The sequence below is a fragment of the Tursiops truncatus genome, chromosome 4 (assembly GCF_011762595.2).
Source record: "Tursiops truncatus isolate mTurTru1 chromosome 4, mTurTru1.mat.Y, whole genome shotgun sequence".
Taxonomy (NCBI): Eukaryota; Metazoa; Chordata; class Mammalia; order Artiodactyla; family Delphinidae; genus Tursiops; species Tursiops truncatus.
Window position 1 is genome coordinate 81,156,660 of NC_047037.1, and position 24,488 is coordinate 81,181,147.

General features: G+C 39.5%; 1 long non-coding RNA gene across 1 annotated transcript; it reads right to left on the minus strand.

The window, feature by feature from the left end:
- Positions 1-843: 843 nt before the first annotated feature.
- LOC141278482 (uncharacterized) lies at positions 844-2,016 on the minus strand. Its single transcript, XR_012331239.1, has 3 exons — positions 1,993-2,016; positions 956-1,150; positions 844-861 (listed from the first exon to the last, which is right to left on the minus strand). It is a non-coding gene; the product is annotated as an uncharacterized lncRNA (long non-coding RNA).
- Positions 2,017-24,488: the final 22,472 nt, after the last annotated feature.

Genomic DNA, 24,488 nt, shown 5'->3' on the forward strand with positions numbered 1-24,488 from the left:
ACACACACACACACACACACACACACACACACACATACACAAAATGGAATACTACTCAGCCATGAGAAAGAATGAAATTTTGCTATTTACAACAATACTGATGGACCTGGAGGGTATTAGGCTTAGTGAAATAAGTCAGACAGAGAAAGACAAATAATCTATGTTATCATATATGGGATCTAAAAAATTAAACAAACAAATTAGTATAACAAAACAGAAACGGACTCCCAGATATAGAGAAAACAAAATAGTGAGTACCAGTGGGGAGGGGGAATTGGAAAGGGGCAATTTAGGCGTAGGGGATTAAGAGGTACAAACTATTATGTATAAAATTAGAAAGCAACAAGGATATATTGTATAGCACAGGGAATATAGCCAATATTTTACAATAACTTTAAATGGAGTATAATCTATAAAAATTGTGAATCACTATGTCTTACACCTGAGTCTAACGTAATGTTGTAAATCAACTACACCTCAATTTAAAAAACTCTTTTAAAAAAATCAGCCCAACCCACACACAGTGGAGCCATCAGCAGAGCTAGTGCGCAAGAGGACTGACCATGAGTTGTGAACCGAACTTAAAATATGTTCTTGGAAGAGCCCAGACATATGAATGACCTGCATTTGGGAGAAAAGCTTTCACACACATATCTGTCTACCCACGCATTTGGTAGGTTCTAAAGGATGGTATTTAAAAAAAATATACACCTTCTTTTCTTAATTTTTTTCCTTACAGTGTTCAACTGCTTTGTCCCCAGGCATACAGAAAACATTTCAAAGTTCTGTGTATTGAGGAAAATATGGGTGATAGAAGCATTAATGAGAATGTGAGTTTGATCACTCAGCTTTCACCATTTCCTAGGAGAAACAGACTTGCATCAACATACAGTTAGACCAATGAGAAGCACTTCAATAAGTTATGTGCAAAGGAGGAAAGGATTATTAACCCTACCAGGGGTGGCCAGTAGTCAGGGAAGCCATCGAAGAAATGTTATCTGAAAAGAGGCCGAACGAAAGTTTCCAAGGAAGGTGAAGGGAGATGGCAAAGGCAGGGCACTTAGGTGCATAGCGGTATTTGCAGAACTTCTAGTAATCTGGGGTGCTTTCTACTCTATGCTGCTTGTGGTGATATTCCTGGAGGTAAATGCTGTAAAAGAGGTGGAGATCTGGTTAGGAAAGATGTTCTATACAGTGCTAGGTAATTTACATGTATCCAAATGATAAAGTAAGACCTATATGGGCTGAATTGTGTCCCCCTCAAATTCATATGTTAAAGCCCTAACCCGCAGCCCCTCAGAATGTGACAGTATTTCGAGATAGGACCTTTAAAGAGGTAAGTTAAAATGAGGCCAGTAAGGTGGGCCCTAATCCAATCTGATCTTATAAGAAAAGGAAATGTGGACAGAGGAGGAAACATCAGGGATGTGTGTGCACAGAGGAAATACTGTGTAAGTTTCCAACGAGAAGGTACCATCTGTAAGCCGAGGAGAGAGGCCTCGAAGAAACCAGACCTTGATCTTGGACTTCTATCCTCCAGAACTATGAAAAAGTAACTTTCTCTTGCTTAAGTCACCCAGTCTGTGGTATTTTGTTATCCTAGTCCTAAAATTAATACAGGGGTTTTTATCATCGAAGGACACATTTTCAAATGGAGGCTTTGTATGTTCAAATCGGGCCTTTAGAAATTGACATAAGTTGACACTGTGATCCTTTAATCATCTCAGTAATCTGAGGTAGTTTTGTTTTGTTTTGTTTTACAGTCTCTTTTTTTGGACCTTAAAAAAGTACAGTGGCTAAAGACAACTATCTTTGCTACTTTAACCAAGAAATCAATGGGTCTGGAAAGTGAACCCCAGCATACTCGAACCAGTTAGTGCCACATTTATTCAGTGTACCATGCAACATTCCCCAGGGCAGGAGGGATGTGATTTTCCTCTGGCAGTAGAGGAATAGAACTATCAAATCTGTGATAAATAGAAATCCTTTTACCTTTCACACATTTTCATAATTTCCTCTGCTGCTTCAGCTAATTAATTATCAATGCTATTTGTGTTTAGACAAGGGGTTTGTCTCCTTCATAGCCCATCTGCTTCTTGGTAACCTTGCTGTGAAGTCATTGCAAAGCAGAGTTGCTGATAAAGCTATCATCTCGGTGGCAACCACTGCTATGTCACAAACCCAGGAGGTGACCTCACTGCAGTTAAAAGGAGAAATCAAAGTGGTTTCTGTTGTGTGAGGTGATAAGATGCACCGTAATCAGATGCACAGTTTATTTATTTTTAGAAATCCAGGAGAGAAGGATCCTTCTAGAGGAAAGTTACTACAATAACCTTGCTGCTAATTACTAAATAGTAAATGAGCATCTTAATATTAGGAGTGCAATATAAACGTGCAGCTGGTTATACTTGAGGAGGAAATGTCCTCTGTAAATATGATACTGATTCAGAAAGGTCTTTTGGTCCATAAAATGTGAATTTCACCCTTCTTCAGTTGCCTTTGCATGTATTTCTGTTGGCTCCTTACTAATGATAGCAAACAACACTGAGTACTTACAACCTACCAGATCAACAACCCATGAGGTAGTGACCATTGCCCCCATTTCACAGTAACAGAACTGAGGCTTAGTGAGGTGGAGGGACTTGCCCGAGGGCACACAGCTGGAGTGGTGGCACTGTGTGGAAGCCCGGACTATGGCTACTAAGCCAGGCTCTTCCCCACTGTGTTCTCCTGCCTACCTAGGAACCGTCTAACCCCTCAGCATAACCTTTGCTGTAGATTTTGTGTGTGTGTGTGCTGGAAATAGAGTTTCCAGAATGAGAATTTAGTGTCATAAAATCTTACCAGTTTTTAGACATCAATGACATTTTAGTAATAAATGAATTGCAGGATACCAGAATTGGTTTCGTCCAACTCCTTTATTGATGAGAAAACTTAGTTATATAGTAAAGGACTCTACCCAAAGCAGTTCAGGGATTATCTGCTGCTACTCTGATGGTTCAGAAAAACAGTTACAAGTTTTTCTTATGAAAGTCTGTGTCCATCCCCCATCCCCGAGCATGGGAATATGATGTGCTGGTGTCACAGCGTGGCTAAGCGGTCTCTCTGTCAGAACACCCCCTGACACGTCACCCCAGATGCACAAGAAGGGTGCTCGCTCTGCTCAGACAACTGCAAGGCAGGTCCTCATCCTCCTCTTCTAACCAGGTGGCCTTGAAATCCCTTCCTGCTTAGACACTCTGGAGCCACCAATGGGAAAAGCAAAACAAAACAAAACAGCCACAGGATACTGTAGCCGTGGTTTCTAATACCAGTTTTGTGATTTCAGTTACTTCCTTGACATGGTCATTTAGGAAGTGTCACAGTTCCTTAAAAAATTGGCTTTAACTTCTTCCGTAAGGAAAAGTAGGACCTCATCTATTTTATTAGCTGGGATTAACTGACGATAAGTGACATTAAATGTGGGCCTAATTCAGTGGTTTTTCTTTTGTTGCCCTTTTGGCTCTCTACAGGTTAATTGCTTTAGCATCCAACTAACGAGACCTTTATTTATCCTGCAAACATTCCATGATTGTTACACATCTCTTAGTAAAGATGACACTCCTGGTATGATGTTTACCAAGCTTGAGGAAGTAAGCAGTGTCTTCCTTCCTTACTGCATCCATTTGTACAACAGCCCATATACTGACGGGGAATTATGACATGTAACCACAGTGTCTCTCTTAGAGAAAGAGCTAAACGCTGAGTGAGACGGTGAATTCTGAAATCGACCCACAGGAACTGTTACCATAGTTTCTGATCAACCTGTGATTTTCTTCCTTGGATAGCTGGTTAACTAGTTACTCAGTTGTATGACACAGGCAGTAAATATTGTAACCTAGACATGCTGCATCTCTCCAGCTGTTAGAGAGCTAAGGCAACCACATCATTGGGAATTAGCTGTGTGTGTGCATGTACGCACTGGTAAGAGAAAATCAAGAGAACAGTGTGTGCAGCCCGTGCACTACAATCGCTTACAATGCTGTGGGAGATACGTAGGACCAACAGCACAAAGAAACAGACATAGAATCAAAGGTCATGCCCATTATCATGTTTCACAGTTTCTATGAGTGGTAGGTGTAGGAATAAAAGAAAGACATCAGACAAACCCTGCATTAGATGACAATTTTTTCAAACAGATGACTAGAAAGAATATATAAAAATAGCATTTTGGGAGCATTTAATATGTGCTGGGCACCCTGCCAAGCACTTTATATTTTTCTTATCATTTAATCTTTTTCAAAAATCTAGGCCGTAGGCTTTATAGCTTGCCAATGAGAGGATTGAAGTTCGAGGGTTTAAGTGACTTGTCCAAATCAGCAGGCAATAAGTCAGCAAATTTCAGGACCTGTGTATCTGGAACCTAGAAGTTTATGCCAAATTTCCACTGCCCATAAAAATCAGGTAGGAACATGGCATAGATAGGGCACAGAGAAGAGAATAAGTAACATCCTTCAGAGGACAGTTCAGATCCCTGTATTCCACTCCCTCATTTCGATTGACTAAGGGCATAGCAGCATGGACTGGCTTCCCTACGGCTTTACCCAGGATTCCTTCAGGTTCAAACAAAATGTTTTTTGGTTGTTCTTGTAGCATTGGAGAAAGATATGCCAGCTCAGGTTGCTTGAAAGTACGCACTGCCTTGCAATCATCCACCTTTGAACAGGTTGGTGTTTTAGGAATTAACTGAGTTACATAGACTTAGCAGGATCTATGTATTGATTATATTGATAGATCTTATTTTTTACCCATATAACTGGGTACTTAAAACTGCAGTTGTTTATAGACTGCTGTTCAGACATCTTTGCCATATAACATCCATAGATCTGTAACACGTTTTCCGATATAAATAATTAATTCTGTCTCCTTGCTTGTTTTGTGTTCTCATTTGTCCCTGGGAATCTAAAGAAGGCAACTACTTGGAGAGTTAAGAGACTTCAGCTGGATGTCCTTGTGGCTGAACAAATTAGATTTGGATAGATGGGAGCAGGAATTACTGGTTGGCCTTAAAGTTTAGATTTTAAATTGGAGGCAACTTGAGGCTCCCGAACATTACTTACCGGGGATGTTGTATGAGCTAAAAGAAGTATTGTTTAGCTTTTCTTTAACTCTAGAAGCTCACATATAATTTATATTTTTCAGAGAAAAAAGCAGAAATGGGATTGAACTATACATACTGTTACATATTTTCTTTTTCACACAATACTGCAGCTAGGACATTAAGTATACATTATGAATAGATTTACTTCATTCATTTTAGTCACTGCGTGGTGATTTAGTAGGTTTCTTTTGATGGATTTAGGTTGTTTCTAAGCTTTTTATTTTATCATATGGTTAGTTCTATTTTGTTTTGTTCTGCTATTACAAAGAATGTTGCACTGAACCTCTTTATACATGTGTTTTGCAAACTTGGTGAGTATCTCTGTAGGATACATTTCTAGAAGTCTGTTGGGTCAGAATATAGGTGGATTTTACATTTTTATAGATACGGCCAAAGGCTGCACAAAATGCATCAATATAAACCTCCACCAAGATATATCTAGTGTTTCAATACATCCCTTTAGCATTAGGTAATATCAAAGTTTAAAATTTTTACCATTTTGATTTGTAAAAGATGGTCAAACATTTAGGCTAAAGCTCTTTAATTATGAGTGAGTTTGAACATTTTATGTTAATTGAGCACTGGTGTTTCGTGTTACTATGAATTGTTTGCTCACGTCATTTTCTCATTTTCCTATCAAATACATAGTTTAAAAATTTTATGTAGGGCTTCCCTGGTGGCGCAGTGGTTGGGAGTCCGCCTGCCAATGCAGGGGACGCGGGTTCGTGCCCTGGTCCGGGAGGATCCCACATGCCGCGGAGCGCCTGGGCCCGTGAGCCATGGCCGCTAAGCCTGCGCGTCCGGAGCCTGTGCTCCGTAACGGGAGAGGCCACAGCAGTGGGAGGCCCGCGTACCGCAAAAAAAAAAAAAAAAAAAAAAAAAGAAAAAAAATTATGTATAAAATTTCTTTAAGATTAAAAGTATTAGTTCTTAGAATATCATATGGGCTGGCAATAGTTTTCCTCGTTATCATTTCTCTTTTGACTTGGTTTGTGATTATTTTGGGAGTGATAGAAGTTTTAAATTTTTGTACAAATTTATCAATATTTTATGATATTTTTTGGTTTTAATTCTCTACCTCAGATATTTAAGAAAAAAATCATATATTTTCCTTTTGTTCTTATATAACCTTGTTTTTTTCTCTTTTTGTTTATTTACTTACTAATTCTTTGATCTATTTGGGATTTATTTTCATGTAAGATATAAGAAAAGTGATCCAACAGTTTTTTTTTTTTTAGCCACTTGTAGGTTGTCTCAACAACATTTGCTACATAATTTACTTTACATTCACCTTTATCATATACTAAATCCCTTTAGGTATTTATCTCTATATATGATTTTGCTTTTCCATTGTTCTCTGATAATCTGGGCCAGTGTAAACTATTTTAAATATTGTAACTTAATATGTTTTAATATTTAGTAGTGCCAGTTTCTGTTTATTATTATTTTTCAGTTATCCTGACTTTTCTACCTGCTTTTGTCTTCCATAAAAAAACCTTGAGATCATCTTGGTACTTTGGTTGAGACTGTGCTGATTTTATAGATTAATTTAGAGGAGAATGCTATCATTACTCAACATTATCATTATTACTGAAATGTTACCCAGAGATAAAGTATGTATTTCCACTTATTCATTTTTAATTCCATGGTGTAACTAAGTAGAGCATCTTTTTAATATATTTCTTTCTTGGTTTTCTTTATAACCTCTATGAATTTTTAGACAAAACTACGTTTTTCATCTAACATCTGCAGTGTTTTGCTTTTCATTACTCATTCCATTTTCCTGATATCATTGTTTTCTCTTCTCTTCTCATTTAACCTCGGACATTTTGAAAGTCCACAGCAGTGAATTAATTCTTCCAAATTCTGGAGACTAGCCTTTTAGCCGTGAAGGGTGAATGACATAGTATTTGAATAATAGCTAGTATTATAAACAGCCTAGAACATCTACATCTCACTGCTTTTTCCTGGTGTACAATTATTACTAGTGCAGGATTGAGTGATTTGGGTGAAGTATACTTAAGGATCACTGTCATTATATATTTATGAATAGCGGCAAACACTGCTTAGGCTAAGCCGTTCCCTGAGAATTGCCATGCTACATCGGGGCTGGGCGATAGAGTTCCTCGGCGTGTGTTTACAGCACTAACAATCTGTTTCATAAGCCAGCTTCCGCAAGCTAATGATCACAGCCACTCACCATTCTATTTTCATTTTAATAAAAACTGCAAAGAGGAGAAAGAATAAGAGAAAAAAGGTGATGGCTGAACTGTTGAGGCCATCTGTAAACAAATAAAATCCATTTAACCTCATTTGGAGGAACAATAGAAGAAAACGTGCAAAGCTCTAGTAGCAGTAGCAAGACATTTCCATTTGTACTCATATGCTCCCTTGTATTCTAATCCCCTTTTCCCAAAAGTGGGGAAAAAAAGGGTATTCCTGCACAGCATAATCAAGTTTTTGTGCATTTTCTCTATTTTTGTTGTTATTGGTGGTATGTTTTAATGGAGGTTACCACCACTACAGCCTTCTGAAGCTATGCAAATAGACTGATGTTCTTTTCCAGTACCAGACAGTTAATTTTGTCAGGGAACAATTCTTTGTAGAGTGGTAGTACTCTGATCTCGTGGGGCACACAAAGGAACAAAGGACTAACTTAAACTCTTGTCATTGACCAGGCTATACAGCTTTATAAGGATCAGGAGCCAACATTCTACCTGCTCCCCCTACCCTATCTTCCTCAATCTTATCTCTTGTCCCTGCGCCTGTTCCCTGATGTCAAGTCCAGCATTCCCAACCTTGTCAGGTCAGTAAGTGGGCTTAGGTGTAGAACAAAGGGAATGGAATCCCTTTTGGATATGCACTGGGAGTCTGAGGTGTCTTAAACCTCTATTTTGTCCACTAACCAGAGCCATCACTGGCTCGAAGTCCGATTACTTTTATTATCTGAAACACTATAATGTTGAACGTTGCCTGCTAAAATGTTCTGTTGATGTGGCCTTAGGAAACAGGGACTGAGAAGGCTGAAGAGCTAGGTATCAAGCTGTGTCCCATCGTCCAGGCCTTCCTCCTTTCACTGATCTAGAATCACCACAGAGGCAGGGTTGGAGGAAGGTGGGGGTAGGGCTACTGATTAAGATACCCTAACACTACACAAGAACAATGGAAGTCCTAAGCCAGAAGGCTGTAGGCTTCCTGGTGCGTAATGAGCTGAGGCATCGGTTTTTGAATGATGTCTGTGTGATGGCGAGATGCTAGTTAGCAGGAATGGGAACCTCTTGTGGAATTGATACAGTTTCTAGGAATAAAGATGATATTGTACATTTAATTGAGAAATGGAAGAAAATATAGAACTATCACAAGGGCTGAGGATGAATTACTGGAATAACTTGGGAGTTTCCAGCCCTCTCTGTTGGGTGTATTGGCAAGCACTTGCAGTCTCATCAAAGAACGCTCCTGGGGGACACACAGCTGTATTTCCTCTCACCTGGCAGAGCTGTGAGTCTGCTTTTTGGGAATCCTGTGGGTCCTATGACTGTCCTTCAGATGTCAAAATCCATTTCAATAACATAAATAACACAGGAATAAACCAGAGAATAAGAGCTTCTGATTGTCCCCCTGGCGCTGTCCTGTCTAGACCCATGATATATTATACAGAAATGAGACATTCAAGAAAAGTTGGGCTTATCAGTCCAGAGCAGAATTTAGAATAACAGTAAAGCTATTACATGACTCTTTGTCAAGTGAAAGGGGATTGGTAAGTAAATCTAATCATGCTCCTGAAGTCCCACCCCTGATTTCCTTTGCTCTTAGGATGGAGATGAAACTTCTTAACTGGGTCAAAAGAGTCCTGTGTAGTTGGCCTCTACCAAGGCCTCCAACCTCATCTCCCACAGACTCTTCTTTTACTTTCCAACCACAGTCTTCTTTAGCCCCATGTGCCCATGTTACTTTCTGCCCTCACGGGGCATTTTTGTGCGACATGACCTCTACCTAGATTCCTTTCCTTCTCCTTTTTGTTCTTTAATCTTAGTCACCCTTTACATCTTGGGTTAATCATTAATTTCTTGGGAAGGCTCTTAGACATCCCTGAACAGATCAAATAACATTATAGATTTTCAAGCAGCATGTACTTTTCCATGGTGGCACTTGTCACTGTTGTATTTTCACATTTATTTATATGATTTGATCCATGATCCATGTCTACATTCCCCCACTAGACTTTAAGAAATTATGAGAAGAGAAAACCTACATGTGTTGTTCATTATTCTATCCTTAGTGCCTACAATGCTTCCTGGCACAGAGTGGGTGCCCCCAAAAAAGTGTTGAATGACTATTGACTTTAACTCATGTCTGTATCTCCATCAAAAATGCTTAGGGTCTTTGGAGAGCAGGAAGAACTCCTGCAGAAATGTTTCACTGGCCTGGCTGCAGAGAGAATGTAGGATATGGGTATACTCTGCTGCCCTGAAAGTATACCATCAGCTGAGCTGAATGAGAGATGCTGAATTCAGCAGTTGTGACACTGAACAAAGAGAAGCAATATAATCTAACGGTTGCCAAGATAATACTTCAAAATCATCAAGAAAAGAGTGACAATATAAACCTATCAAAGAATCATAGAATGTTAAATCTGGAAGGAATGTTCAGTGTTGTTTAAGAGTAATCTGCCTCTTTTAAAAATGAGAAAGCAGAGCCTAGCAATGGAGTATTAGGACAAACATCCAAGGTTCCTTACATGTAATGCATACTCTCTTGACCACACCATTCTGCTTCTACAAAATAGCCGCTCTCCGAGATACTTGGACGTTCAAAAAGAAATTGGGGGAAAAAGTCAATGGAATTCATGTACTGTACAAAGTTAATCTGTAGCCTAGTTTTTTTTTCTTGCCATAAAAATGCAAAAAAAAAAGTAATGACAATATTATCTCTGAAACATATTGTGTGGAGAATGGCAGTATGGCAGTCACCCAAAAAAGCTTTTACTGTTTCTGGAGTATTTGTTTGATACATTAAACTATTTTTTTAATGTAAAAGGCAGTCCCTCTCCCTGCTTCCTCTAAATGAGAGATGAAAAATGACAGATCAGGACCCCATTCCAGAAGCCAGCCAATCATCTAGTCAGGGATTCCCTGGACCTTAAGGAAAGGTTTGCCTCTGTAGCTGTTCAGTTTCAGGGAGTTAATTTCTGCCAAGGTTTTCAGCATACATATCTAAATATAGTTTTTCAAGCTACGGTGATTTGGTGTCCAAAATTCTAAAGCTGTTTTATTTCTGTGTTAAAAACAAAAAACTTCAACATTGAGCTTGATTATAAATTCAAGTGCCTCCCAGGCCACCAAAAATAAATAAAAGCATATGTAAACAATAGAGAAGGAGAGAAAGAGAAGGAAAAGTCAATTACCCAATCTTCTATAAGAATAAGGCAGCATCAATAGATATATATGGAATCTAAAAAAAAGAAAAAAAATGGTTCTGATGAACCTAGGGGCAGGACAGGAATAAAGACGCAGATGTAGAGAACGGACTTGAGGACACAGGGAGGGGGAAGAGTAAGCTGGGACGAAGTGAGAGAGTGGCATGCACTTATATACACTACCAAATGTAAAATAGATAGCTATTGGGAAGCAGCCAGATAGCACAGGGAGATCAGCTTGGTGCTTTGTGACCACCTAGAGGGGTGGGATAGGGAGGGTAGGAGGGAGACTCAAGAGGGAGAGGATGTGGGGATATATGTATGCATATAGCTGATTCACCTTTTTATACAGCAGAAACTAACACAACATTGCAAAGCAATTTTACTCCAATAAAGACGTTAAAAAAAAATAGACTAAGGCAGCATCTGATAGAGTGACTGTGCTGTGAATATAATTTGGGTGATTTGGGTTAATCCCCCACCCCGCCACACGCCTTTGAGAAAGACTAGAAGGAAATACAATAGCGTGATTCTTGTGATTTTTCTTTGTATCTCTTCATTTCTCCAAACTTACTTTTTTATTATGTTATTTTTATAATTAAAAATTACATCTTTGAATGTCACTTAATATGGCAAAATAAGGTAGAATGAAACCTCCCTCCCATATCAAACTTGCCATTGCAAATTTACTAATCCAGACTTGACAGTTCTGTTCTTTGCCAACCCCCAATTCAACCAGAGAAGTTACAGCAAGATATGGCAGGCATGGTGCCCAGAGAAAGCATTCAAAAGGCAAAGCATGTTCATCATAAGTAACTCTTAACCAGAGGTGGATTTATTATAGGACTAATGATTCACAAGCTTCTCATTTTCATAAGCCCCTTCCTAGCCCCTGGGAGGTACACTAGTAATATTGTATTCCTACTGTTGACTTTATTTTCTTAAGGAGCCCCTTCCCCCAATGTATAAGTTTTATGTTCCACAAAATTTAATTTGGACCCTGCTTCCACAAGAAAAAAAGTGCAGGAAACTCCATCTGGTCATTAATTTTGGCCATTAACTTGAATCCCAGTGAGTGAATGTCCTCTGTCTGATACTTTTGACACTTTCAGTCTTGTGTATCCCTAGCAAGTCCATGTCTGAGTGTTCTCTTGTGTTATCTGTTAGGCACCATCCACACAGGGCCTAGTCAGTGATGGATTGCTCTTCAGTTAGCTGATTTAGCCCTAGAAATATTTGTTTCTTAGCCTTCCTCTTATTTCCCCCCAATAGTTGATTTTTCTATGTCCATTTTTTTTTCCCAGCAAAATGTTGAATCCTTGCATATGTTTACCTATAAAAGTATGTCCCCCTTCCATATCCATGACTTTGGCTTTAGGCAATAATCTGCTGAATTTACCAATGCTTCCCTCAGTGATATAGTTCTGAGGGCAATATCTCAGTATGAAAGGCTGTTGGTAAACTCTCTACCCTCACATTTCATAGTGGATTTCCAGGAAACAACAAAAAATCAATCCCTGACCCCTAACGGGAGGTCCTTTTGTCTTTCTCATGTCCTCATTCTCTGTTTCTTTTGTCAAAGCTCAAGAGGGGTAGCAGCCAACGAGAAGTTCTGTATCACATTGAATCTCTGGCTCTGTCCTGGATCAGCCTCCAAGGTGCCATATCTCTAGGGAAACATGAAAAGAATTCTCGTAAGAAGTAAGAAAAGTTATTTTTAAAAAATGCTTTACAAAGGCAGGCTTTAGTGGAAATGGCGAGTGGCCCCCAGAAGAGTCTCCAAAGGTTTCTTCTTAAAATGAATTTGATATTGACTTGACACTGAATGATGAAAACGGAGCTCGTGAGACACTCTCTTGCCAGGGAGATGTCACTGGCTTGGCACAGCTTCTGATGAGAGACCACATTTAAAGGGGAAATTTCTGTCCATATTAACTGGCAAGACAAGATGGTTCACACAGCAGTGTGGCCAGTGGGAGCCATTCTCCTGAGGGAGCCGCACCTCTCTGTCCAAGGAACTAGAAAGGAGGAGGATGAATCTTTGGATATATTATTTTTTTTGTCGCCTAAATTGAAGGAGAAAGGACTTGAAGTTCTTTATTATTTTGAAAACTTCCTGTCAGGCATAGTTATTCTGCAATAATAGCTCAACATAAATGCATCTAACAGCAAAGCTATTTTCTGGTGAAAGTACATATTAAATCTTGAGCACCTACTGTGTGTCTGTGGACCAGTTTCTTTGGAGACTGTATATATAATAATCTCCATGTGATTTCCATGTGATCTCCATTTAGTCTTCACATTAAGTCCATGAGATAAATGTTGTCCTTTCCCATTTTTCCACTTGAAGAAACTGAAATTTGGGGAAGTTATACGACTTGTTTGAGATTTATCTGATAGGTGGTAGATCTGGGATCTAAAGGTGACCCCAAGCACATGTCTCACAAGGCCACGTGCTGTCCATCCTCTTTACCACCAGATTAACACTTACTTTCAGGACATGACTATTGGAAAAGAAAGTGTTGGCCATATTATGCCCATAGCACACTTGCAGAAATCAGTTAACAGAGGAGACTGTGAGGACCATGCCAGACCTCTGAGAGAATCATGATGGAAAACTGAACACACTAAGTGTTAGTACCAGTGTTGGAACACAGAGAGACTGGGTTTCTTAATCACAGCATTCATACACAAAGATTGAATCTGCTTCTCATTGCAACCCAAATCTACCTTTGCTATTGAGAATTTCTGTTATTTTGAATGCCAGTAATTTATAGGGCTTCTCAAAGAAAAGGAGAGGGAGGGAGAGATGGGATGTTCTTTCTAGATTCCAAATCAGAGTGGACTGTTGCAGGTGTTGACTGAAGGTATTGTACCAGTAAGTGACAATAAATAGAAGTGTCTGAGGACAAAGTTAAAGCCCATTAGATTACATTTTTACATGCTGTAATGAACCTAGGAAAGAGGTGTGAACAAATTGTGGCTGGCTCAGCAGGTTTCTAGAAGATGGTAGATTCAGAACACTTGCAGATTCTCAGTTGTGCCCCGAGCTGTATTAATGAACTGTATTCTGAAATCTTTGAGCTGAGCAGATAAAAAACTGTAGGCGTTAGAAATGGGTTCAGTATTTGCTTTCATGCCTCATTGTACAGCTCTTACTTGGCCTGTTGCAGACTGTGTTTGAGAAGTGTAACAGTAACTTCCTAACATATGAGAATGTTTGTTTCTGTATACATTTTTTCTCCAACTTCATTTCTATTGACAAATTCCCTAAAATGCAGTAAGTAATTTGCAGTGTTAGTATCACAGCAACAGCAGGTCTGTGTGGACTGGTTGTTGATTTATATCTAAAATAAATGACATCTTTCAGAAGGAAGGATGGATGCGGCAGGATGCGTGCTTCTATGTTCTCGCAGTTGTTAGCCTGTGCTTTTGTGCCAGCATGTCTGTGCAAGAAAACTTGATTGTACCTGCAGCTGTTACATGTGTCCATGCCTGGTATCTTCATGGAATTATTTACAAAGAGCACACAGTATAATCTAACACGCACACCTACTCACATCTCACAGAAAGGTAGGAAGGACTTATGCAGTGTAGGGTTCCCCAATGTAGACCCTCTGTTTTATCCTTTCCAGAGAATAAACCACTCTTTTTTTTGGTGTTGGGAGGGTGTGCGTAAGGGAGTGTCAGGTATTTCCTAAACATAATCAGGATGGAAATTGGAAGGTCCAGCTACTTATTTAGCAGAATTTCAAAAACATCCTGCTGTTTCACTTCTGCGTTTACCTCACTCCCAGTGGTTCCACACACTACAAATACCTGAGTCCTTAAAGGTGGGGAGTTGTTTCTACAAGGCAAATTTAGTGTGTCTTAGATTTCTGCTCTTTTAGTTAGAGTTGAACTTTCTCATCTCAGTTTACATCAATTACCATTAGCTGTTTTGTTTTACCTTTTCCAGAGTTTTGTTAAATTGTTTCTTTTTTTTCGTCCTTTATGCCTTTTATTCCTTTTGTCAGGTTAGTGAAGTTTTGGAAAGAAGCAGAGGTATATCTGTGTGAAACTTGCCATCTTTAATTAGGACTGTGTTCTTTAGCTTGTATCTCTTAAATCTCCACCTTTATTTGGGGACCCTGGTATTATACTATAGTATGAATCTCCCTGAATTTTGATGCCAAGGGAGAGATGGTCTAAATGAGTTTTTGAAAATGCAGTCAATTCCTCACTGGCCAGTTGTGAACAGCCGCTGAGAAGCTGCAGATGAATTAAAAACTGCTGATTAACTTACCCTTCGAAAGAGCAGAATTTCTGGGGCTAAGCCTGGGACTAGGAATTGTCTTTATTCTCAGAAATATATGCATCCCTTATTACTAGGCTGGGGCGTAAAATAGATCATTTTTTAAAATGATTGTTCTAATCCAGTTTACTACCTGTGTCCTCAACTGAGAAGAAAGTGCTGATGTCATTGCTTTGATCCTGAGGATAATTTAATTCTGCAGTGTACCTAGATCCTTTGCTTGTTATATAAGAAACCCTTGTTGGTAAATTTAAGAAGCATAAGAACTGATGCAAGAAAAATTAGACTTGTAGAAATAATGTAAACTAAAATCACATGTAGTAAAATTTGTGATGGTTGAAAACTGATTCAGGGATAATATCTAATGGGAACACTGAGAATTGCAAAAATCGACTCAAGAAAAATTAGATATAGGAAAAACAAATGGAGCAAAATATAACTGAGAGCAGCTAAAACTGCATGTAATAACATTTGTTATTGACTAAAAATTAATAGAAAAATAAAATATTCCTGATGAAATTTCGATCTGCAAAAATTACTGAAAAAATGGATTTGGTAGCATTAATAAACACATACATACAAACACAAAAGCCCTACATGCAAAATGCAGACACTATAATTGATGTAATTCAATATGTACAAAAGACCTTGATCTTTCAATTATTCATTGTACAGTTTACACAGAGAAAGCATTGATCATAATAAAGGCAATTTTAACAAAGTGAAAATGAAAAAAGAGATGGAAAAAGTTTAAAAGCATCATATAGAAATATTGACCAAAGAATGAAATTGGTAAATGGAATTTTGTTCAGAAAATGCTATCTCTAAGTCAACAGTGTTCGTAGAATCTTGATTAAAATATTTGTATGTATATCAAGAATTTAAACATTTTTTTCTGTCAGAATCTCACTTGTCCTTAACACATTCTCAAGCTGGTGCTCATGGCTAGAACAATTGTTTTCTATGAATAATGCCATATGAAGACATAGGTAGGAAAGTACAAGAGTGTGTGGTCTGTGGACAAAGAATGTTGCCTGCCATTCTGGTAAACAAATGTTGCCTGCCAGCAAGCCATAAGCCACTACAGTTGCCTGTTGGGGTGTCCTGAGGGGAATTCAGGATGGAAAAAAATAGTAGGATACTGTTCCTAGATAAGATGCATATCAAAGGAATAATTTCAGTGAGTCCAGACTCTTGCATCTTCCCATACATAGAAAAGCATGAAGATCATTAACTTGAGATGTCTGTTTTTGTGATTAGCAGTAATCTTTTGATGTTCGACTACAGTTTTTTCTTTCTTTCTTTCTTTTTTTAATCAGTAAGCCTCCTACATATCCTGGCTCCTCTCTTACCTCTTTGGAAGAGTTAGTTCCTCAGAGCTATCTGAGAGGCTGTCTACCAGGCTGTAGTCCTCAGTAAGGTCCCTGAATAAAGCATAACACTCAACTTGTAGGGGGTGTGTGTGTGTGTGTGTGTGTGTGTGAGAGTGTTTTCCAGTTCAGAGGTCTGACTCAATACATGACATTAAAGCACATTATAAGCTAGAAATTCTGCCAAATTGAGCCAATATCTTGGCTCTCTCAGCTCTCTGATCTAAGTTTGAGAGAGACATAGCTGGGAGAGTATTTTGCAGACAATAGTATATCACTAGGTTTTGTGGAATTATGTTTTACTGAACTACCTCAAAGGGATATGCTCAATCCTTGATCACAATTTGTTTATGGCCCAGATCATTATTCTATTTCTTGACATGTTTGTGTGTTCCCCAGTTCTATGTACTTTCTACTTTCAGCCTATGCTGAGGCTCCTTCCCCAACAATCTGACTTGCAGATACCTCCTGACTCTCGGCAGATCCTCAGGCCACATGAAGTGTGTCCCCTTTTAATTCCAGTTTAACTTCTTTGTTCACCTTCTCTAATAAATCTGCCTTGAGTCTTGTTTTACCTTTTATCTCTTTTCTGTTGATCAGCCCTTGTGTAGTATCCAACTTTGTGCTAGATACAAGGTAAGTTAAGAATTGCAGGGCTTCCCTGGTGGCGCAATGGTTGAGAGTCCGCCTGCCGATGCAGGGGACACGGGTTCATGCCCCAGTCCGGGAAGATCCCACATGCCGCGGAGCAGCTGGGCCCGTGAGCCACGGCCGCTGAGCCTGCGCGTCTGGAGCCTGTGCTCCACAACGGGAGAGGCCACAACAGTGAGAGGCCCGCGTACCGCAAAAAAAAAAAAAAAAAAAAAGAATTGCATGCAAATGTATGATAAAAAATATATCCTAAATATGTACATAAAAGCAATACCACAATGCTAAGGGGAAATTAACAGGTGGAATTTGTCAGAGCAAATCATGGTAAGATGTATAGTCTTTGCTCAAGAGTGAGATGGCCTATAAGAAGTCTATGTTCAGCAGCAAAACCATCCTGTTTCTTAGGCCAGCTTTCAGTGTGGCTTCACTTTTTGCTTAAAATGCAATCCCAGGACACAAAGGAAACTGTATACAAAAGCAAATATATAAAGAAATCCTATGCTAAATATCAGTTATTTGAATTGTGTCACTTTGGATAATACTCATTGCTTTGTTTTTCCATTCATGTGAATCTTTTTTCTTAATTTAATTTTATTTATTTTTGGCTGCATTGGGTCTTTGTTGCTGCATGTGTGTTTTCTCTAGTTGTGGCGAGTGGGGGCTGCTCTTCGTTGTGGTACGTGAGCTTCTCATTGTGGTGGCTTCTCTTATTGCGGAGCATGGGCTCTAGGTGCATGGGCTTCAGTAGTTGTGGCACGAGGGCTCAGTAGCTGTGGCTTGTGGGCTCAGTAGTTGTGGCTCGTGGGCTCAGTAGTTGTGGCACACACAGGCTTAGTTGCTCCACAGCATGTGGGATCTTCCCGGACCAGGGCTCGAACCTGTGTCCCCTGCATTGGCAGGCTGATTCTTAACCACTGCTCCACCAGGGAAGCCCCATTCATGTGAATCTTTGAAGGTTGGTTCTTTTGTAAAACCGCTTCAATTTTGCAATAAATATGGGCATATTAAGGAAACCTTATGGAAAGGAGGAAAGGCATTCCTAATAGGTATATGTATTAGTGCTTGTAAACAAGTGTGGGCAGAAGAAAAAATTGTTTGATTGTGAGAATGTTTGTACTGTGTTATTGGCAGAAGAAAAAATTTTTTTAAACTTCAATATTTTTAAACAGTCAATTCACAGTTCAAGGAAAATACAAAACATAAAGTAAACTAAATAAAAAGCATTACTCTCTACCTGATAGAAGTATGTAAAACAGAAATAAGAAAATGGAACTTAGAATTTAAAAGAGCAGTTAGAGATCATTTAGAATAATTTTCATACATTAAAATGAAGAAATTGAGTCCCAAATAGGTCAGATGGTTTTCCCAACCCCAGAAAGCTAATGAATAATTGTCTATTTTCTAGGACAAACACCTTGCACGTGTGAATTATTTTTCACTTAAAAGAGGTCTTATTGGTAATTCACCCTCTGTTACCTAAAGCAATACAGAGTGTATAGTTGATGAGTCATCTCAGAAGCTGAATGAATTTGGGAGACAGAGGAAGGCAGGTAATCAAACTTAATGAGCATTTAATATACGCTAGGTATTGTGCTGAGTTTTTTATTGCTGCATTTGTAGAGTCGTTGTATGCCAATGAAACGATTCATGCCTTTGCTAGTGAGGGGCTTTAGTGTAGAGCGAGTGTGTGTAAATGTGCCCAATGTCCCGGACTGAATACTGGAGTTAGAACTCGAACCTGATCTCTGCCTCCGAAGTGCATTCCACTAAGCCAAAGCACTGAGAGCGAATTCTCCACAATTCTGGCATTTCTGCATGTCTTCTGAGCCACTGGAAGGTTATTTGCTTTACAAACAACCTTGGAAGCTAGAGCTCCTGTCTTTCTAAAGATGGAGATCCAGCTAGACCATCAAAAATAGTAAAGTCTCCCACCCACCTCTACCTAGAGAGAAGGTTTGCACTTACTTTCTAAGGTAAAAAACAAAACCCCCAAAACGAATTTATCTCCAGAGGTGAGGATGAGCAGGTTTGCCAGCAGCCCCTTCTGACATTAGGAGTTTCTTTAAACTCAGTGTTTCCAGGCTTTGGCACAGCCCCGAGTGACCCGCACCTGCCTGGGATGGTTCCACATTGTCCCCATGGAACTTGAGGGGCAAGAGAAGCTGATGTGAACCTACCCTTCCATGAGTAAGAGATTGTCTAAATCAATGCGGGCTTATTGTTTCCTTACCAAACAAATTTATGGAAGTGTGGTGAGCAAATTTTAGGGGCTTTCTGAACCATTTGATACACACTACTTCTGCAAACCGAAAATCTGCCTGCCAGCTCAGCTTTTAGAAAGAGGTCTCATTCATTCCCCGACAAAGCCTGTGCTCAGTCATCTTATTTAACTGTGAAAAAATATATGACATTTCTCAGGCCCGTTGGTGATAGCTTAGATTCTATGCAACTCATTAAAAGCCAAAGGAGAAAATATGACAGGCATTCATGAGATACGGTAACAAAGAGAACAGCAGTTATGTGCTAATTTAATTTAATTTCTAAAAAAACCCTCTAATTTTCTTTCTGATTCAGTGCTGTTTGTTATCATTTAAGAAATCATTCCGTGAGCATTTCTCTGATACTCCCAGTCAGGAAGGTGGTTACCATTTATAACCAAATGCCCACCTTTTTGCCAGCTTTGCTTTGTTTATGCTCCTCCCCTCCTAGCATTCTTGACAAAAAATATTCATTCACTTTTATTTATGCTTTCAGTTATTGGTAAAGTGTAATCATCTCCACCTCATGACCAACACTTGGCTAAGGTGCACATATTAAAAATTCTTTAACCTCTTCTCATTAACAAAATACTCCATTCTTAACATTGTTACAGTTTTCCTTTTGTGAGCTCCTTTGCATTGAATAGAACCTTCCAGCATTGTAGTGCCTGAATCTGAAAAGGTACACGCTAGAAGCATTGTCACTGGCATGGCCACCAACTAACCTGTAAAACGGTACAGCTATCTGCTGCTCAAAGTAAGCCTTGGCCCTTTTGGCTGCCAGCTCGCATAATTCTTTTGTGTGCTCTCTGTCCTTCTGTATGAATATGTGCCTGATCTGACCAGCTGTCACTCCCCTCTGACTGCTACCTGGATCTGATGACCCCAAGACACACACACACACACACACACACACACACCCCTGACCTGCCCTGACACACACACACACACACACACACACACACACACACACACACCCCTGACCTGCCCTGACACACACACACACACACACACACACACACACACACACACACACACACACACACACACACACATACACACACACACACACACACCTGCCCTGCCCTGGCTGTGCCTGCTGGAGCAATGGGTTTTGTTTAGACAGCTGAGCAAGCTGCAATCTTCCAGTCTTTCCAATAACAACCATGATAAAAGGAAGCTGAATATGAGAGGCAGGGAGAAGATTTTCTGGTTAATTTCTTCTTACTGAGAAAGTCTCTGGCGTGAATCAGACCATGGCAGACAGAAGTACTGTATTTCTTGTCAGGAGAATTAACTAGTTTTTCATTGTGGGGAGATTAAAAAACAAAAAAAAGGCATCAGAAGCAAAATGGTCACAGTTATTCTTTGTACCCTGTTCATACCTTTGTGCCAGGGGTGAGGCCAATTGAAGATATTAGGTCATTAATTTCCATAGTATCCTTGTGAGGGAGGACAATGGAAATTATCCTTATAATTATCCTTATTTTATAGATACTGAGAGAAGTAGAGACTTCTCTGCAGCCTGTGTAATTCATTGGTAGTGGAACCTCAAACCTCAATTTAATTTCACAGTAGTTCATGGGTTTGATCAAGTCCTAAGGGAGCACAGATCCGTTCTGGGGAGGAAGCATGTCACTGGGCGCACTTCCCTACATGGAAGGCCTGTGATCCTTTCTCATATTCCCCAATTGTTCTCAGTTTCCAAAGAGACAGGGCAAGATCCAAGTAGAAAAAGAGGGATTAGGAAGTTCATTGTTTGTTCAGAAACAAAACCAAGGAGAGCATTTAACTAAGTGCTTGATTCACTGGAATAAAGCCATGTGGTCAGTGCCTGATACTTTCCAGTTTTTAGAAATATCACAGAAAAGACTGTTCCCAAACCCATCAGCTTCTTGGTTGATAAAGTGGGAAGGTTCCCCCACAGGGTCCATTAGAACTAGCGATGGCTGTCATCGCCTCACCGAATTCTCTCCATCCTCCATGAAATAGAGCTTCCTTGGGGTGCAGAGGTTTTCTGCAGGGTCAGGGGAGAGAGAAGAGGAGGAAAGTGGTTATAAGGCTGTAAATAAGACTAAGAATCCTGTTAGGTGATTTTAAAATCGTGGAAATGAATTTTCCTTCATAGAACCCCAGGAAGGGGGAGGAGGTGCATATCGTAGCTGGCAGCTCAAGGAAATCCTGAAGAACACATAAGTGGTTACGAAGAACTGATGATAAGCAATATGGCAAAAATAAGCAAATAATAACTTCTCTTTCTACCAGAGGTGAAATGGTCAGAAGTTTGGCATATAGAATTAAAATGGGAAAAAAAAAAAAAACCTGAAGAAAAATTACTAAAGGAAATTGTAGCTCTGGTGTTGCTGTCTACTGTGCTCTGCTGTAGTCTGGATATGTGTACTAGAACTTCTGAGGTCATGTGTGTGTATATATACATATATATATCTCCACACACACACACATATATTTTTATACACACACACACACACACACACACATATGAGGAAATGTGTACAAAATCCTGTCCCTGCCATGTTCACCCAAAGAGCCCACATGGAAAAACAGCTGGTTCTGACCTGGCTCAATACGGAACGTTGTCAAGCCCCCATCAGGGCCAGTGGAGCAGGCAGGCTACAAGACCTCAGTGATGAGAAGTGGAGAGTGGAACACCATTTGCAGTGAGGGCTCAATAATTAATCAAAGCAAAAAGTTCTAATGAAGGCAGCAGCGACAGCAGAACACAAATGAGGCATTTATGGAGCTAGGGATAAATGTAAGAGAAAAAAGGAAGAGAAAAGCACAAAAGTCATGTTGTCCATGAATGAGAATGTCAGACGTCTGAATACTTGACTTTTCAAGGCTCCTGAGGGCCAGTTGGGGCAGAAGGTCATGCTACATTTGAATTATCATCTCTTCTCTTCAATACACATGTATTCAGAGCTTGGGAGTTTGATGTGGCCAAGATTTGATCTATGCCCCCAGGGTCTGGATGCTTTACTGGGAGCTGGTCGTGATGACCCAGCCAAGAGCCAGCCTGAGGTGGGCTTTTTTCTTTAATTTAACATCTTTATTGGAGTATAATTGCCTTACAATGGCATGTTAGTTTCTGCTTTATAACAAAGTGAATCAGTTATACATATGTTCCCATATCTCTTCCCTCTTGCATCTCCCTCCCTCTCACCCTCCCTATCCCACCCTTCTAGGTGGTCACAAACCACTGAGCTGATCTTCCCGTGCTATGCGGCTGCTTCCCACTAGCTATCTATTTTACGTTTGGTAGTGTATATATGTCCATGCCACTCTCTCACTTTGTCCCAGCTTACCCTTTCCCCTCCCCATGTCCTCAAGTCCATTCTCTACGTCTGTGTCTTTATTCCTGTCCTGCCTCTAGGTTCTTCAGAACCATTTTTTTTTTTAGATTCCGTATATATGTGTTAGCATACGGTATTTGTTTTTTTCTTTCTGACTTACTTCACTCTGTATGACATACTCTACGTCCATCCACCTCCCTACAAATAACTCAATTTTGTTTCTTTTTATGGCTGAGTAATATTCCATTGTATATATGTGCCACATCTTCTTTATCCATTCATCCGATGATGGACACTTAGGTTGCTTCCCTGTCCGGGCTATTGTAAATAGAGCTGCAATGAACATTTTGGTGCATGACTCCTTTTGAATTATGGTTTTCTCAGGGTATATGCCCAGTAGTGGGATTGCTGGGTCGTATGGTAGTTCTATTTGTAGTTTTTTAAGGAACCTCCATACTGTTCTCCATAGTGGCTGTATCAATTTACATTCCCACCAACAGTGCAAGAGTGTTGCCTTTTCTTCACACCCTCTCCAGCATTTATTGTTTCTAGATTTTTTGATGATGGTCATTCTGACTGGTGTGAGATGATATCTCATTGTAGTTTTGATTTGCATTTCTCTAATGATTAATGATGTTGAGCATGCTTTCATGTGTTTGTTGGCAATCTGTATATCTTCTTTGGAGAAATGTCTATTTAGGTCTTCTGCCCATTTTTGGGTAAGTGGTGCTGGGAAAACTGGACAGGTACATGTAAAAGTATGAAATTAGAACACTCCCTGACACCGTACACAAAAATAAATGGATTAAAGACCTAAATGTATGGCCAGAAACTGTCAAACTCTTAGAGGAAAACATAGGCAGAACACTCTATGACATAAATCACAGCAAGATCCTTTTTGACCCACCTCCTAGAGAAATGGAAATAAAAACAAAAATAAACAAATGGGACCTAATGAAACTTCAAAGCTTTTGCACAGCAAAGGAAACCATAAACAAGACCAAAAGACAACCCTTAGAATGGGAGAAAATATTTGCAAATGAAGCAACGGACAAAGGATTAATCTCCAGAATTTACAAGCAGCTCATGTAGCTCAATAACAAAAAAAAACAAACCACCCTATCTGAGGTGGGCTTTTTATCACTTCCTTATATCCTGACACCTAGTAATTCTGAGTTTTCTGTGTAACAGTACAAGCAAAGCAAACACACATTTATATTTTCTTCACATAATCACTCATTTATTAATCAATAATTATTGAGCAGCTACTATGTGTGAAACCAAGGGCAGCATAGTGCAGGCAAGAGACAGAAGTGTTTATCAGAGTCTCAGCTCTTAAAGAAAATATAAAATACTCAATTGAATTTAGTGCCACGAGAGAATTGGAGACAAGGTAACATGGAAATTCAGAGGAAGGCAAGATCAATTCTTCTTTGGGAGAAACCAGAAAAGGCTCAAGAGAGGAGGGGGCATTGAAGTTGAGACTCACAGAATGGTTGGAATTCTCTAAGGAAGCTATGACAGCCTCAACACAACAGGAAAAAAGGAGAAGTTAAGCATGATTGTGTTGTCTTTAATCATGTGAGGTTATGCTCCTCTAATTTATCTGTTCTTTATAGCCACATTTATTCCCCCACTGCATTGTAAAATAATTTGAAACCACTGAACAACTAACAATGCATGGATTGTGTGATTCGACAGAGAACAGCCACAGGGAAAAGCAAGTGGGAACACTGGGGAGCACTTGCCTTTATTTTGAGTGAGTGTTTTGTGACAAACTCTGGGTTTGTCACTGAGAATGCAAAGAAGAAGAAGACCTCTTTCAGTGGCCACATAGTTACTCAAATGGCCACAAAACCACTTGATACCTTCTCTTTGGGCAGCTTTCCTGAATTGTCGTTCTTCACAGATGACCTAAAATGGCAAATCTCTCCTCTAAGAAATTGTGTTTTGAGGGGAGATAAATATGCATATATTCACATGTAGATGAACACCAACTATATTCACTAACTGGTGGATGCCACTTTACAGTTTGTAAAGGCTTTTTA